The sequence below is a fragment of the Thermobia domestica genome, chromosome 13 (assembly GCF_964235325.1).
Source record: "Thermobia domestica chromosome 13, izTheDome1.hap1.1, whole genome shotgun sequence".
In the NCBI taxonomy this organism is placed as follows: Eukaryota; Metazoa; Arthropoda; class Insecta; order Zygentoma; family Lepismatidae; genus Thermobia; species Thermobia domestica.
In genome coordinates this window covers 110681560-110699948 of record NC_137466.1, presented here as the reverse complement: position 1 = coordinate 110699948, position 18389 = coordinate 110681560, and the positions used below count along the sequence as shown (strand labels likewise).

The 18389-nt window shown below is 35.3% G+C and overlaps 1 protein-coding gene across 15 annotated transcripts in view; it reads right to left on the bottom strand.

Moving 5' to 3' along the window:
* The window catches only part of LOC145668426 (bromodomain adjacent to zinc finger domain protein 2B-like), a 403232-nt gene extending 396716 nt beyond the window's left edge, over positions 1-6516 (bottom strand). For all 15 annotated transcript variants that reach the window (XM_081736246.1, XM_081736251.1, XM_081736248.1 and 12 more), the window contains exon 1: positions 6362-6516. The gene's annotated coding sequence lies outside the window, so the exon portion shown is untranslated. The remainder of the gene's footprint in view (positions 1-6361) is intronic.
* Between the last annotated feature and the right edge of the window lie 11873 nt (positions 6517-18389).

Here is an 18389-nt window from a genome sequence, read left to right as displayed (position 1 = left end):
CTGCAGTGAATGAATAACGTTGCAAAGTGAGACATTGAAATTTTAAGAATGTGAGGAAAAAACAAGTAGCAACGTCACGTGTACACCATGTGAAAGAGTTTGGTATATGTCGTGTAACATTGAAAATGGAACTAGTAGTAAATTTCTGCCACTTTCGGTTTTAACACAGATTAGAATAGAAATGCAGTATATGATTGTGATGCTTAACTGACTACAAAAAACAGCTTCTTCCTGTGTATTACAGTTTTTGATTAACAATAATTAACCTTAAAACCGAAAATGGTTGACTTGTAACACTTTCGGTTTGAATAGAGAGCTGAAAGAGCCGACACTTATTTTTAAAATGTTAAACTGATTCCAAAAAACGGTTTCTCCGTCAGTTTTTGCTCTATGTAGATATTGAAACCGGAAGTTGTAGTAGATTTCTATCACTTCCGGTTTTAGTAGAGAGTTAAGAATGGAGACAAAAAGTGTTTTTGAAAAGCTTAATCGACTGTAGAAAACCGTTTCTCGCTATCTATTTTCATTTTCCTTCTATAGTAATTATGAGAGAGGTTCTGGGTTCGATTCCCGTTAGAGACATTCGGTCTTATAAAATTGTAAAAAGCCTTTTTCAGTCCAGCCATCGTGAATGAAATTTTTCTCATTCACACCAGGCAAATGCCGTGATAGTATCTAACATACAGGTCTCAGGCCGCTTCCCCGTTTTCCCGGGTGGTGTGATGGATGAGGGACGTCAGCCCTCATGTGTAACGAGCAAAAATGGCCATAGATGCCCAAAAGCCCAGAAATATAATTCCTAATCCTTATGCTATAGTAATCAACGTTAAAACTGGAAATGGTTGATTCCCCAGGCCCACATCCTGGTCAAAATTGATTCTGATCCAAGTGGTTTCTTTCTCCTCCGGTCGGAAGAAAAGGTAAATATATAAAGGAGTTTTGGTAAATCAAATTCCTTAAAAATACCTGACCCATTTAAACCATTCACCATTGATGATTTGTATGAACCTACGTATGTAGTAATTCATAAAACAATACTTTTATTAAGACTGTACCGCTGGTGAAGGACCACTGGAGGTCAGTATCATTTAGTAACAAACTAGATATAGTATAGCTCTTTGGGGTGGATCATATCAAGAATATTGACTGATATGTCAGGGACCATTAGGCATTCCTGTATCAGACATCATAAACACGTTCTTTTAAAATCATTTAACCAGGGGTAAGTCCCTGGCGCCTGACTGAAATGGTGGGAGCACCGTGGCTCAGTGGTAGAGCGCTTACCCCTGGTGCGTGCGGTTCCTGGTTTGGCCCCCACCCAAATAAGTTTGTGGTGGACAACCTCGTGCTCGTGGGTTTTCTTGGGGTACTCCCGCCTCCTCCCACTCTCTCATTCCACTATTTTTCATCATCATTTACTTGCTTTAATCATCGTCTCCCTTAGCCTAACAGGAATAATCGTGGGACGTTCAACTCAAAAATTTCATTTTCTGACTCTGAAGTTCTATTATAAACAATTCAAAAAGGTCTGAAGTGCAAACTTCTAAAACATGAAGACAACTGCTTAAGTCAGATCGGCGGTTGAGCAAACCGAATGCCCAGTTTGTCCATTTCTAATACTATTAGGGGGTGCTGTGGTTCAGTGGTAGAGCGTTCACACCTCCGGTGCTTGGGGTCCCTGGTTCGATTTCAGCTCGCGCCGTGTGGACTTTGTGGTAGAAAAATACAGTGCTCGTGGGTTTTCTCGGGGTTCTCCCGTTTCCTCCCACTTTCTTCATTCCACCATTCCATTCACTCATCATCACAGTCTCCTTTAGCCTAACCGGCATAATCGTGGGACGTAAAACTGAAAGATTTCATTTCTAATACTATTAATCAGCTTGCTTTCTAAAAGGTACTGCGATAACCTGATCTCATGCCTTCACTAGACTCTTTCTCTTGGTCCACGGAACGTTGATCTCAAAACTAGGTAGGCTATATTGGATATAAGTACCTCCTTGGTGCAGTATGCACGGACAATCTAATTGGTCATTTTGGGATACTATTCGCCCCGCATAATCAGCGCGTTTTTACCACAGATGTCATGAAAAAAAAACGTTTAAAACGTTCACACAATACCATACCCAAGAACGAATCTCGAACCACCTGCATGAAAGACTTTATATATATATATATATATATATATATATATATATATATATATATATATATATATATATATATATATATATATATATATATATATATATTAACAGTCTTGGTTGAAAAGCTGTAGCTTGTGTTTCCTTTGTAACAGTGTCAAGGTAAGGACTACTACTCTCCTCTCAAAAATTAAAATAAAATTAAAAAAAAAAAAAAACACTACACAAGTTAAGGAAGTCCTACGACCCGTTTACAGCAAGGCGTACTCAAAGCAACTTTTTTTTTTAACCATACTGTCCCATCATCCAGTCAACATATTGAAATTATCCCAACGAGAATCGAACTCAGGACATGCACATTAAAGGCATGTGTGCGAACCTTACATTCGTAACACAGCACAAATTAAGAACCTTTGCTGTTAAAATTAGAATATTTGTCATTTGGCCGACAATTCGCACTTCATATACCGAATATTTGAATATACGGTTATTTCATTGTTAACTTATTATCTAATTATCATCCAAATATTGGATATCATTTATATGGGTTTTAAAAAGTAGAAATATTTCGGCTTGATCCACATCATTCCTAGATGTAAACACTATGGTATAATAGATAAAAAGTAAATGAATTCGCGTCGCTAATTCGAGCTCATGTCACGTGTGGACTATTCGTTATGTTCCTTCATGGCTTATATTCAAAGCAAGTGCTTTCTGTGTGTTTGATCCTGCGTTCGATCCTCGGTTAGACTGACTGCCCCGACAAAACCCCGAATTTGGGTAAAGATTCAACTTTAAAAATAAATCTAATATAATCCTGGTGTTGAAAAGGAAGAATAAACTACAACCAATCAAATAAAACGTACGTTGTTCTAGCTTATAACTGTTTGCTTCTCAATTTATCAATTGCACGACACATAAATCTCAAAGATATTTTCTCAATGCACTTACAAGTTCAATCTAAAATTCCAATAAATATGTATATAGAGCGTTCTCAGATTTTTTTTCTTTCTTTTGGTAACCATGGACTTACACAATCAATAAAAGAAATTGCATCTCCATGGGCTCACCTCACAGCACGTATGATCTTCCTCGAGTTTCGTTGCCAAGGAGATAAACAAATGCGATCATTTGGTCAATATCTAAAATTTCCCTATTTCGCATTCATCTTGTATTAAGAAACGGAAAACAAAAATACGTCATGTCGCGATGCATACTTTTTTTCCATTTCATAAAACCGCTATAAATATCCTTCACCCATCAGTATTCTTGGAATCTCTTTTAAGACAAAACAGGTACATACACATTGAAAAGTTGTTTGCATTTGAATCTGCGGGTTGAGGTAGATGTTAGGTACTCAACACATCATCAAAATGGCTAAATATTTTGCTCCAGGAGATGAGCACCCCTATATAAGAAAGCAGCGGGGGCTATATATATATAATCAAAAGATACCTATTCAAGTTTTAGTTTTTTCTTTATACCAGTCCACAGATTACTAAAGCTTACTTCAAAGTGTATATTGAGAATATCAGGTCTAAATCCAGTAGCCATATCAGAGTTTGGTTGCCATTTGGCATTTGGAAAACAAAGTAAAGATCAAATCCCTGCCGCCAAATTAATATATTTGGTTGTCAATAGCTATTTGGTAATCTAAAATTTAGCGCCCTGAATAAGCCATTCAAAATTGATAACGCCCAGTGACTATTTATTTGCACAGTCAGTTCAACAATGTTAGAAAAAGAAAACTATGCAGTATTAAAACTTCGAACTAATACTTCCGGGTTAATCAGTAGGTCCATGTCTCATATAGCCTCGCTGCTGAAAGGGATGCTAAACTAAAATTAACTCAATTCAACTTTTTCATATACAAAGTATATGAGTACAAAACAGAACGAAGTTAACCCTCGAACGCATCACTTTATAATCGAAAATGTAGTCGGGCAGCCATAGTTCAGTGGTAGTCCTCATTCTACTCCCAACTCGTATCGTATATGCAATTACAAATCTGAACGCAGCGACACCGACTTCTACATAATTCGAAGGGGGGGGGGTGGATTATGGGTTTGGCTGTCAGATATCCAAGCAATTATATTCTGATCACAGAGGGTCCAAACCAAATTTGGGGGCACGAATGACCTCGTCCCCATTCCCCCCCAGGATCGGCGCCCGTGTTTGGAAAGATATACAATACTATTTCTGTTCCCAATACCTCCACGAATTATTTCATTAAAGATCCTAGAGAGCCTGAATAGTTGTAAATGTTGATGGGATTTCGGCATAAACATCTCTAATTAGATCTGGGACAGACAATGTTACTGGAAAAGAAGCGGGTAGAAGGGAATAGTTATTGCTTAGTAGAATAAACCATAATCTATTACTTTTTGCTTTCATACCTAACTACGATACTCTGGAGGGGTGACTACCTCCTATGCCCTTCTCAAGTTACACACTTTCTTCAGATTCCGGGTTCGATTTTGGATGCGTATTTTGTATGATATACGTAAGCAGAATAGTGAGGTAAAGCATGTATCTTATAACAGTTCATTCGTATTTCTCTTCTTCTACAGAACAAAAGTGTGGGACCTGATACAATTCGAAATCAAAATTTTAACACAAATGGCCAAATAGGCCAAATCCATAGTGAACATAACTTGTTAATACGCCGACAAAACATTCCTTACTATATGTACGATTGTTTTAAAATAATTCCAATATACTTTGGACAAACATAACGACACAAATTACGGTATATAACGACACAAAGAAGGTTCTACAAACACAAGCAATCACGTACTTTGTGCCAACAAGCTAAGTACAAAAAATGTAGCCCTCCAACCGAACTACTGCACTTTTATTCTACCCAAGTAGCAAAACGATCGTTCAATATTCCTATTCCACGGTGATCACCATTTTTCAATCACTACTCAGCTTATCAGACTTTAGACTTTCTTTTAGTAAAAATGTTTTAAAAATATTTAACAGTGCTTACGGAACGAACAAATCGATTCCGAGACGCGACAATTTCACGAAGTGAACAGGCCGTTCCCCTCCCCTCCAAACTTCCCCTTCATGCTATACATTAACACAGTTTCCCCTCTCATGTACCTCCCCTACCGTCGCCTAGCAGAATCGAAGAAATATAATCATAAATTTACCTTTATGAGCACTAATTTCGAATTAATATGAAATTTCACAAGGATAAAAACGATATTAAACGTGTTTTGTATATTTGAGACAATCAAAACCATGATAAATCATTTATATACGTATATATATAAAGTAATGCATTACGCAAAATAAAATCTACAGTCTGAAAATTTAAATAGCAGCATTGGTGCGAATCAAAACATTATTATTTGAATTTTAATAAATGCTTTTAAGTATAACATATTTTACCGGCAACGAAATTAAAGCGCGAAAATATTGTTAGAATTAGAAACATAGTAACCACTTCCGGTTTACTTCCGGGTGTGTTACGTATTCTATTAAACATAATGAAGCTTAGATTTTGAAAATTATTTATAGAATTTAAATAATTAAGATATGAATGTGTATAGGTTACGAAAATATTAAGAATTTTTGTAGGCTGGAGTTTTCTAAGCGCTCAAATAAAACCCGCAAAAAATGCACCGGCATAGTCGGAATGTCAAGGCCGTTCAAAGCACGTGTACCTGAAAATGCAACAAATAAATATTCTTGAAAATTTCTTCCCCGCAAACTTTCAAGCCAAAATTTCTCGCCTCGCTAAGTTACGAGAGCTAACAAGATGTCGGCCAAGCAAGGCAGCACTGGGTTGTCAGTGCAGATTATGGCCTCACAAGTCAATAATATCGCATCAAAAATGTGCGGATTACGGTGTTCTTGTTACATGTTACGTATCACTAATAGCACCAGAAAATGTCACAGATTGTGTATTTTCGGTCGGTATATTCTGTTTATTACATCTTATAGCGTATTGTATTGGTTTTTATTCCTCCCCGCAGCTGTATCGAGGAGGAAAGCGAAAACAAAAACGAGCGAGGCAGATTGTAGTAGCAGCTCGGGCAAGCTGCATCGTTGAAGCAACCCCGACAAAAGAAAAGAATCAAGTACTGTTTTGGAACAAAGTGAAGCGATTAGGCCTAACTACGAACCGGATTTGATACTAATTTACGTGTTTTAATACTGTTTTAACACAGATTTAAAACATTATGGAATTAAACAGAATATGCACTTACCTTTCTAGATGATCGATATATGACCCTCAAGCAAGTTGTTGTCCAAACATCAGCGAACAACCAGGCTAAAACGCTGAGTATACGAGCAAAATAATCACCTGCCTACTAGTGTCGCGTCGGTAGAAACCGAGACTCAAGTTCGGGGGCTCCGGCACGAGCGCTTTGAGTCATGACGTCACAGCACTCACACAAAATCCCTATCAATTCCGCTATGCGTTTTATCTGTCTGTTTTCTTTTGGACGCAAGGTTTGGTACCATGTATTTGGTATCGTTGGAAACGGGAGAAAATGGTCTGCAAGTCCGTGCGGGTATGAACGCTACACAAATTCATTACATACGCATTTACTATAAGGAAAACAAAACACCTTTGTTATCTCAAGCCAATTGACATTTTCATATTAACTACTATAGCCTACTCTGAATGAACATCATGTTACATTCATGATACAATGTACACACCACCTCTCATCTATACAATACATATATATTCCGTAATTTCAATAGTTCTATATGACGTAGTGTATCTATAAAATTACATTTTAATTTGATGTATAGTAATTAAGAAAATGATACAGTTTAAAAGTTCATTAATACGCACATGACAAAGAAAAGGTAGCACGAGTACCAAAGTATAGCTAGCCATATTTTTCTTATGTTTTATTATGTATTACTATTTTTTACTCTGTTTCCAAAGTCAACCTCATATAGTGACTGATAAATAAACGAACTTCTAATTGCTGTTAGTAATACTGTGATGGATTTAGTTTAAATATAGGCCGTAGGAGGCCGTAAGTGCCGGCGAGAGGGAAGATCTAGGGGGGGAAAGGGGTTTAAGGAGAGAAAATTGCACTGTACGCCTCTCGCTCTCCACTTCCGGGAAATGGTTCGTGTTTATTTACATTTCACGGGCCCAGAGAAAGAGAGAGGGAGGGAGAGATAGCGAGAAATATTTATAGCATGGCTAGATACAGTAAATTGAGAAAGGAGAAGAAAAAATAAGATGCTAGGAATCTATCATTCTCATTCTTCTTTTGTTAAAATAAAAAATAAATAAAATTAAGTGAATTATTCAACCTTAAAGCTGACTACGACAGTATAATTTCCAGGAATAGCCCATTAACACGTTTGTATTGATTGTTTACAACCTAGTTAAATGTCTTAATCCACCGTCAACTTGTTGCTAATAGAAAATACTATATGACATCAAAACCATCCAAATATACGGTCTTTTAAAAACAAAAGAACTTGTTTTAATTTCTTTTGCTTTTAGATTTAATAACCGTTATTGTTAATTATTCTATATTTTCATTTGCGTGGTACTTTTTGTTCATCTCTTCGCGTCAATATATATATATATATATATATATATATATATATATATATATATATATATATATATATATATATATATATATATATATATGTAGCAAATACCCCATATGTTCAAAATATAAACATTGGGACAAAAGCGCATCCCCAATCCAAGGGAGCATTTGCTTTGCTAGAGTTAGCCTATCCCAAGTGTTGCCCTTCACTACACTCATTTCTGATTTATTGATTTGCGCTTACATCCTTTATCAGCAGCGAGGCTATGCAGGACAAGACCTAGTTTGAGGCAGGATCTCAACTACTTTAGTGCGTTCGGTGCTCTCCCATCGGAAATTGAATCCAAGACCTCGTGTACGAAAGATACGCGCGCTAGCCACTGAAATAGAAATGAAGGCTAAACTCACTATTATGATCATTATAACAGGTTGCTTGTCGCAAACCGAGAAGCTTTCATTCCCTACTGTCCTATGTAAACATTTTCGTTTTGGCTATATAGAGTGTTCTAAAACTGGCGCACACGGGCCTCAGAGTACTATTCTACAAGTATATATATATATATATATATATATATATATATATATATATATATATATATATATATATATAGAGAGAGAGAGAGAGAGAGAGAGAGAGAGAGAGAGAGAGATGCAAAAGAGCCGGCTTTTTTGGGAAAAAAACGAGAATTTTGGAAATTTTGGCTTTTTTCATTTTCATGATTTTTCTATCTAAATAGCTTTCTTATAGTATATTCTATAGTTAGATAAGAATTCCATGACCTAAATGCCATATTTCGCTCTGAAATTCACCATCAAGATGGATGTAGCACATGTTTTACGAATTAAAGCTAACATGAAGAATGTAGTATTTGAGGGAAATTTTACAGGCTATTTAACTTTATTTTAACTTTTGAGTTATCGACATTTTTTTTCTTCTCTAGATCATTTTAGTTTGTCATCCGTGTTTCATTTATAAGAGCTTAGTACTCTAGCTTCTAGCACAAAAGTTAAACTTACGTTTTTCTATATATCCGTGAAAGCAAACGTTTTTCAATATGTCCGTCAATCCGTACTTCCACATTTCTGTTATACTGTAGTTGTGCAATGATTTAGCAGTAATTTTCCGGATACAACCTTGAACACCAATTTATACAAATAATCAGTAGCGGATTTAGAAAACTACTTTGGGAGGGGTTTCTCTGATTGTTTAGTTTTCTAAAAAGTCCTAATTTTATTTGGGAGGTGCTTGAAATTTATGAGTACAGGCATGGGCGGCGATTAGGGGGGGCAAAGGGGGCAGTTGCCCCCCCCACTTTTTTGAAGTAACCCATTAATGTATATAGCTTCATTTGAAAATGTTAAGTTTTGTATATATTACTGGTTCATAAAAAATGGTGCCATATAATATTTTCCGTTGCGTGAGTACATATTGGTTGTCTTCTCGTGGAGTTAAGCAAGTTACAGGAATTGCGTTTTAATTGCAATTCAAACCAATTAATATTGCAATTGCATATTTCTTTAAATTTCGTAGCATGTGCTTGTAGTATTTACTGTCTTTCATTTTCTAACAAGGTACATTCGCGAAGTGTACCTTCGGGATTCGTGTAAAATTGATTCAAATGCGAAGTTCTCCTCGTCACAATGTATAGGCCTATTGTACAAATTTTAGCGGCTCATACTGGTTTTTATGTACCTTCATATATCCAGAATTCAATCATATACTAGTATAACGCTCAGACATGAGATTGCTTTTAGTTTCTTTAGATGTAACTGGACATGAATGTGGGCATGTGCAAAACAAATTTGATCAAGTACTGCTTCTCTGACACATGCTACTAACCCGAGCTGCCATCTTGGATTCAACTTTCGGTTTTTCAAAAGGGAATAGGTGCAAGTGAGACATCAAATTCATGTATAATTTTCTCGGAAACTCACTGATATAGAAGATTTTACTGTATCTTGTACCGTTTGCAAGGTATTGCATGTTAAATCCTTCCAGGCATTTCGCGAATAGATATTACAGAGTAATATCAGTTACACATATATTTTTTATGTTGACAAATCAAAAAACAAATTCTAACTGGAAAAAATATTGTAGGTATTAACAAACTCCTTACAAACATTGGTGTCATAATCTTATTACATTTTTGTGAGTGATTGTATTAGTTCCATGATATACTACAACAGAGAAGTATTGTATAACGGTCAAAATGCTTAATGTAAATTCAGATACGACCATATTTAGGTGAAGACCATTTCCGTATTGACGTCTGTGTTTCTGTATTATGTACGCTCAGAGAATATTTCGTCAACGATAAATCACGTAAAACATTACATATACACAGCGGGCCCTGCACAACTTTCTATTTGATTCAATATTCATGAAGTGCCTGACATTTAACATGCAATAGCTACGATGAAACTCACTACATTAGTGAATTTCCGAGAAATTGTACATGAATTTGATGTCTCACTTGCACCTATTCCCTTTTGAAAAACCGAAAATTGAATCCAAGATGGCAGCTCGGGTTGGTAACATGTGTCAGAGAAGCAGTACTTGATCAAATTTGTTTTGCACATGCCCACGTTCATGTTTAGTTACATCTAAGAAACTAAAAGCAATTTTGTGTCCGAGCGTTATACTAGTGTATTATTGAATTCCGGATATATGAAGGCTCATAAATTCGCAAATTACCAGTATGGGCCGCTAAAATTAGTACAATACATATTATGGCGAGGAGAAGTTTGTATTTCAATCAATTTTACACGAATCTTGAGGGGACACTTCGCGAATGTACCTTGTAAGAGTAATAACATATATGTAATGTCATGTGTGGAATTATAAATTAAGTTGTTCATTAATCTCCAGTTTGAACATAACTTTTGCAAAACAAGCGTCATTATTCATTACTATAATTAATATTATCCTTTCTATTTACTTGTTTTGTAAATTTTTTTTATTAAATAATCTGATCACACAATTTTCCAGACAGAATTTTAAGATGTTCATGAGCAAGGAATCAAATCTCTTCTTACACCTTCGTTGTTTAAGAGTACAAAGGGCTAGTATCTACTTCCGTTGCTCTTGCCACTTTATTTAATAAAATATGAAATATGATATATGGTATTTTAACCGAAGAAGATAGTATCCTATTAGTTATACAACCTTTCGTCAAACAAAGTGTTAGAAACAACCAGATAAACTAAGATTGATATACAAATATTCAGATCATGCCTTGCCCCCCCACTTTTAACGTCCAACCGCCGCCACTGAGTACAGGCATAACTAATATTTCGTTTCGTTTATACGTTTATCAATAATCTTCCGGATACAACCTTGAAGATCATTTTATACTGAGAATCAGTGGCGAATTTAGAAAAGTATATTGGAAGGGAGTTTTCTTACTAATGTTTAGTTTTTCTAAACATTCGTAATTTTTATTTGACGGGAGCTTAAAGTTTATGAGTAAAGGCATAACTAATAGATATTTCGTTTGTTTTAGACATTCCCCAATTTGGGGAACAGGTTTCAGTACGAAAGACCGACCCCCTAACCTTCGCAAAACCGTCACTGCTGGTAATTAATAAATAATAACGATTTAAAAAGCAATAAGAAAGGAAGTCGGCCAACTCACAGTACACGCACTATTTCTACATTCACAGATGGAATGAAGGAAAGCTTTGTCAGAATGGTCGAATGCTGGGTTGAAAATGAAATGAAATGAAATCTTTGAGTTTTACGTCCCACGGTTATGCCGGTTAGGCTAAAGGAGACGGTGATGATGAGAGATGAGTGAAATGGTGGAATGAAGAAAGTGGGAGGAAACGGGAGAACCCCGAGAAAACCCACGAGCACGGTGTTTGTCCACCACAAAGTTCACTTGGCGGGGGCTGGGATCGAACCCGGGACCCCAAACACCAGAGGTGAACGCTCTACCACTGAGCCACCGCGCCCCCCAAAAATGCTGGGTTGAATCCCGGACTTCCCGATAGAAGCGCAAAAGCTAACCACTCAGTCATGTTTGTTGTGCAGTTGTATTTAGCTTAACTTAAATATATTCCGTAGTCCTTTTTTGGGGGGGAGGGGGAGTTCCGTAATGATATGTTGAATCACTCTTGTTAAAAATTCAGAAAATTTGAGGATTGGGTAAACCGTGATGGTGGTTATAAAAAATTAACTGTAGAATTTTAAGAATATACAGAACCAAAAGTTCTAGATGTGCAGTCTTTGTGTATCATATAAATTTAAGTATTTCTCTTGTTTATTTTAATTTTATTTTGTTTCAAAAAGAGGGTATGGAATATTTTTAAGTAAAAATACTACATACAATTTTGCTAGTTATTTGTATATTTTTTAAAAGAAGTTTTCACTTTTAGGGTTGGCTCATTTACACCAGCTGTTTTTTTTTTTTTTTTTTTTTTTAATAACTGGTTTAAACCAAAAAATAAAAAGAACGAAAATTGCGAATCGTGTGAACTTCATGGTGACGTTTGCACATGTCAAACCATCTGCATTAGTTTTATTTCCTTTTCACCTTTTAATCAAGGTGTCCCATATGCAATTCTCGGTCGAACCACAACCCTTCTTTCATGTGTAAACCAAGTAGTGGTTCGGATGTCACTTTAAGCGAAAGTCTTCTCCTTGATAGCCACGGTACTACGTAAGGATGTTAAGCCTAAACATACGAAACGAGACCAAATTATATATTTCTGCATGCCTGAATGCCTCTTGTTTTATAAAAAAGCCAAGGTTGCTTAAATATATTGATAGAAATTGGCAAAATTTATCGATTGCCTACGTAGCTTCCAATTAGCTTGGATTGGATTTTCAATGATATCTACATACTAAATTTGTAATTTAATACCTCAGTTTTAGCGTACTGATTATGATACGTTGACCTTTAAATTTTACATGCAAAGCAATAACAGGATTTTCCCGTTATTGTTTTACATTTAAAATAATGACGGGATTTTCCCGATGGCTAGGGCGGGAGTTCCTCAATTTAAGAAATTTACTGGCCGGACTTCTTTAGGCTTATGGGACCTCTTCCAGCATAACCCCGTTGTTGCATAATAACACCAAGGCGAAACAAACTTATTTCTGGAATATGTAATATAAATACATAAAGTAAAATATCTAAATTAAAAAAAACTGATTTAAACCCCCCAAAAAAACCTGGTTTAAATTCTCCCAAAAAACGGGTTTTTGGCATTTTCAGAAACAACCATGGTTCTTGCCAACTCTGCTTACTTTTGTATATAAGAGGTTAATTTTTTGTTATATACATTGGTTAATCCTTTGGAATTCATAATGTAAAATTGTTGAAGTAAATATCTTTTCGAAATTCATGGTTTATTTTCGAGGTGTTATATTATTATCGGCATCAACCACTAATTAAATGACTTTTTATGTTATAGAGAAGCGAAACAAAGTCTGCTTTATCAATTTAAAGCAGAATTTTGAAAAAAGTCCAAAATTTCCCAAGGAAAAAAGCGAAGCAGGAAAAAAAAGCCGGTTTTTTTCCGAGCCCTTACATATCTCTCTCTCTCTCTCTCTCTCTCTCTCTCTCTCTCTATATATATATATATATATATATATATATATATATATATATATATATATATATATATATATATAGTGTTTTATTTCTGACGGTACGCAACGGTACAACGTACCGGCACATTTTTATGTGAACGGAATTTTCCTCCTCTGTCTTAAAAAAGGGTTGATGAGAAACTTCGAAAATACCAAATAGTAAATATATAGTTTTAATGAAAATCAGAGTTTTTATTGCTTTCCTTCTTTCCTTCTAGAGAAGAAGTCGCGAATATTTGTTCCTTCTTGAAGTCAATTAATTGTATTCGGGGACTAGAAACATTTGGATCCTTCTGTCTCTCGCTCGCTGGAACATCCTCGCGCCTCCCTTGTTTTTATTCCTATTTTGCACGGTAATATAAATCATAAAGGCTCTGAACCAACCAGACTTTTTTTTTTCTGAAAAGACTGACTTCCCACAATGAAATAATTCCAACGAGTTTGAATGTCGCTGAAGTTTGACCAAACTGAAAACCAGTACAAAAATTCTGTTGGGACTCCACCTCAGTACTTTCTTTGTAGAGGAACCTTGGCTCAGTTCCTATTTTAATGTATCCAATTAATTGTTTTTATTCATTATTAGGGAGAGGATTAAGTAAAAACAAGCCTTCGATTTTTTCGCAAAGTTTATCCATTAATTTAATAGAGGTTCATAAAACATTTTGATAGCATGACTAGTAGAGCAACCCACATTATGCTTTATTTTTTTCCAAAATATTCTTTATTATGCTTTATTGTTAATTTCCATCATCGTTTTACATTAATCGTGTATAATGTATAATATTTACTATACATTAAATATTCTAAATATCTTGATCTATTTATTAATATTTTATGCAACCAGTTTCTTTCATTTTTAATTAACTTTCTACTTAATGCACTGTAAAGAGATATGCTTTACTGGAGTCAGTTTTGTCTATCACGTGTGTGCGCCTTAGAGGTGCATATATGCAGAAAGGGAAAGTAAAAGATGCCACCAAAAAGTACAGAAAGTGCTCAAGTTCAAGAGGTACACCTAACAATATACTGTGTAATTCTTGTGTACTATTCATTGTTGGCGGAAAGTTTTCTTATTTTCCTTTTTCCTTTTCTCCACATGAAAAGATTACACCGAAAAGTTTACAGAAATAAAAATAAGCATTTCATTTTTGCATTGTTATGTTCTCAATGATTTTTCATTGTAAATATTGGTTTAAAAAAAAAAATATTAATAAAGTAAGTTAAACTTGCAGCTAAACAGAATTTTCCAAGGATTGTGTTATATATTTTAAATTATGCTTTATTTTCTAAAGTTATGCTTTTAAAATTAGTTTCTTCTGGACCCTTAGACAACCACAACCATATTCAAGGTACCAACCATATGTGTAAATTGCTATTATGCTTTTTGGTTGTCCTACAAACGACTAAGAAATATTATCATTACGTTTATTGTATTATAAAATTAAGATATAAGAATTTGACATTTTAAAGCATCTTTATATTCATATACGTAAGATATTTTAGTTATGACTGCTTTGATATACTACTGGACATAATAATAATAATACCCTGAAAAGTATGCTTTTTTTTTTTTTTTACCATTATGTACCTGAGTTCCAGCGTACCGACAACTTTAGTTTTAGAAATAAAACGCTGTATATATATATATATATATATATATATATATATATATATATATATATATATATATATATATATATATATATATATATACCTTTCGGGTCCTCGTGTGAGGACGCGAATTGCACTATGTGGCAACGTCGCAGATAAAGAACCATAGATTAGATCTACCAATCCATCAAATAATTACATCGATTCTTGCCAGATGACAGTTAAAGTCAATAGATGTTGACACTAGTACCACTTACTACCTTAACAATTGATGTAACTGTCTGATGGATTTGTAGAGCAATGCTAAGGGTTCCTAATATGCGACGTTGCCACATAGTGAAATTTTGATTCCTCATAACGGCTGAAGGATGTCCCAGAGGACATTCCATTATAGAACATTTTCGCTTATTGCTTTATTGATTGTTATATATATTTTGTACTAATACACAATAACACACTGAGCAAGGCTATTTGATAATATGTAAATATATATATATATATATATATATATATATATATATATATATATATATATATATATATATATATATATATATATATATATATATATATATATATATATCACGTAACAGTTTCAACACAATAAGTGTGTCTTCATCAGACTTCCACTCTTTCTGGCTGCTTGGGAATTGGTCATCACTTATATACTCTCCGAAGATCAACTTTTAATTAGGCTCCGCCCCTTCATTAAAAAGTAAGACTTGTGTGGCTTCCACTTTCACTTTTTAGCTACACACATGTCCAATTAAAAGTTTACTTTTTTTGCTGGATACCTTCTGTCCTCTAACTATCCTTATTTTCCTTATTATTTTTTCTCTTTCTTTCTTCCTCCTTTTCATTTCTTCTTCTTTAAGCAGGATCTTCTCGCACTCTTTATTTATCGAGAATCCTGCATTCCAATTCATCACCTTGTCTCCTGCCTTCATGATCTCCCTGGTTTATTTCCATTTTCTCACCAAAGTTCTGTTCTCTACTTTTATGACCTCTGCTCCTTCCCACCCTATCCTGTGGTTTGTCTCTTTCTGATGCTTGTATATCGCGTTGTTGTCCCTTTTCAATCTTACATCATCCTGGTGCTGTTTAATCCTTTCTTGCATTTTCTCTTTTGTTTCTCCTATGTAAATTTTGTTACCCTCCGCGCATCCTACTCTATATATTACTCCCCTTTGATCTTTGTCCGCTATTGCTTTTCTCTTGGTCCTTCTGACCAGTTCAGTTATTCTGCTTCCTCCTTTCCTGTACGTCCTAATTCCTGCTTTCCGAAGCATTCTTTTTATCTTCTCTGATCCTTTGCCTAGGCTTTCTATTCCAAAGCATTTTCTGTTCTTGTCTTTTTCCTCTTTCTTTCTCTCTCTTGCTATGTTTCTTGTGACCCTATCCTATTCGTTGTATCTATTTCTCCTTAGTTGAGTCCAGAACTTCTTTAAGTCTGTTTTCGTCTGTTCTTCATTTGTGTTTAGGTCTTCTATTCTTTTTTCTTGCCCTCTTGCCTTCTTGCCATATATTATTTAATAGCATCTATCACATGAACTTTTTCTTGCCCTCGATTTATTTTCTGTCACATCCCTAACAAGACATTTTCTCTTAATCTCTTTTCATTTCATTTTTAAAACTAATTACGGTTCTGTTCTTTTCTCAATGTAAAGGAAGCACGGTGGCTCTGTGGCAAAGCGCTCACATATAGTCTCAGAAGTTAATCTCTGGTCCGATCCCATATTATATGAGTTTGAGGCAGACAGTATCATTTGCGTATGTCCGTGAGTCTTATCTGGCTCCAACACCTCTTTATGCCACCAATTCTTCTAGAATCATCTGCTTACAGTCAGGCTCATAGCCAGAACACTAACCAGGGAAGAGTATCAGCCATGAAAGAGGGTTTGAAACTACGTACATATGCAAATTTATAGCGGCTGAGGGCAACATGTCAAAGCAGGAGAGCCGGAAGAAATATGGCCGACCGTAGGGCCCATCAACACAGTAAGCTAAGGAATTACTCGTTCTACGCGTGAATGGCCAGAGAAATTAAGGTCAAATGTTTAGTAGTAGATGCATGATAAGACCTGCTGTATGTAATGAACATCATGGCACTATATTGAGTGGCCATCTTGAATTTGAATTCACAATGTAAAAGAGAAAGTGGTTTATGTGGCATATGAAATAACACTGATATTTTACCAGGAATTCATTGATATTAACCATTTTGTAGTAACTTTATTGTGAGTTGAGAAGTAACATGCAAGAAAGTCGTGAGAGAATATTTGAAAAAAAAACTTCGGAATAACCTGTCGGAATAATGTTGGCACATGATGCACATCTTGAAAAAATATTACAAAGAGCATTTGCACACGCAAAGAGCTGGTAATATGGCAGTGTTAAGAATGGATATTTTTTTGTCACGTCAAAACACCCGACACAAAGGAGGGATGGTGATTACCGGTACAATTAGGACGTGGTTCTTCTCAAAGAAAATAACTTATATCATCACATAAGCAAATATACTGATAAAGATACATACCAATCTATGAAGGACAGTTGATTTGAAGAGTATCTATAAGAGTGTGATGAAAACAGAAGAGCTATTCTCATCTGACACGCTATCATCTATCTCTAATGTTTGTTATTCTTCGACCACTGTGTCAATATTCACTAAAAACTACATTTCTGATCTGCACAGGGATTATTGTCGCAAGTCCCAAACTCATGCACTAATAATGACACAAATAGGTGAGGATTCATATTCATGCCCACAGGAAGAAATAACTTTTCCAAATGATGAATTAGAATATACCTTGTCATTTTCTAGCGCTTCCTCAACAGTGGCTCACAGATCAAGGGCACATTAACCTTCCTACCAACCACTCTATCTTACTTGACTACTTCACTGATAACGCAAATATTAACTAATGAACTTTCTCGCGTATTTTCTGTCTGCAAACAGGACACAGTAGGTGGCACGGACTCACCTTTGGTCTTTTCTTTCTCTGTCGTCAATGACCATCTTTCCCTTACTCTCAACTATTCTGCATGTAAACACACTTTTCCTTTGGTCTGTATACAAACCAGAGTTATCCGAGCTCTAGCTTTTTGCGTCATACTAGTGAGACAGTCATAGAGTTTATATACAACCTTCTTGCATGTTACTTCTCAAGTCACAATAGTTATTACAGAATGGTTAACACCAATGTATTCCTGGTAAAATTTCAGTGCTATTTCATATGCCACAGGACCCACTTTATCTTTTATACTGTGAATCCAAATTCAAGATGGCCCTTTCAATATGACTGCCATGATGTTCGTTACATATAGCAGATCTTATGCATCTACTACTAAACATTTAGCTTCATTTCTGTGATCATTCTCGAGCAGAACGAATGACTCCTGAGCTTTCTCTATTGCTGGGCCCTACGGTCTTCCATATTTCTTTCGGCTCTCATGCTTCTCCATGTAGCCCTCAGCCGCTATAAATTTGCATAT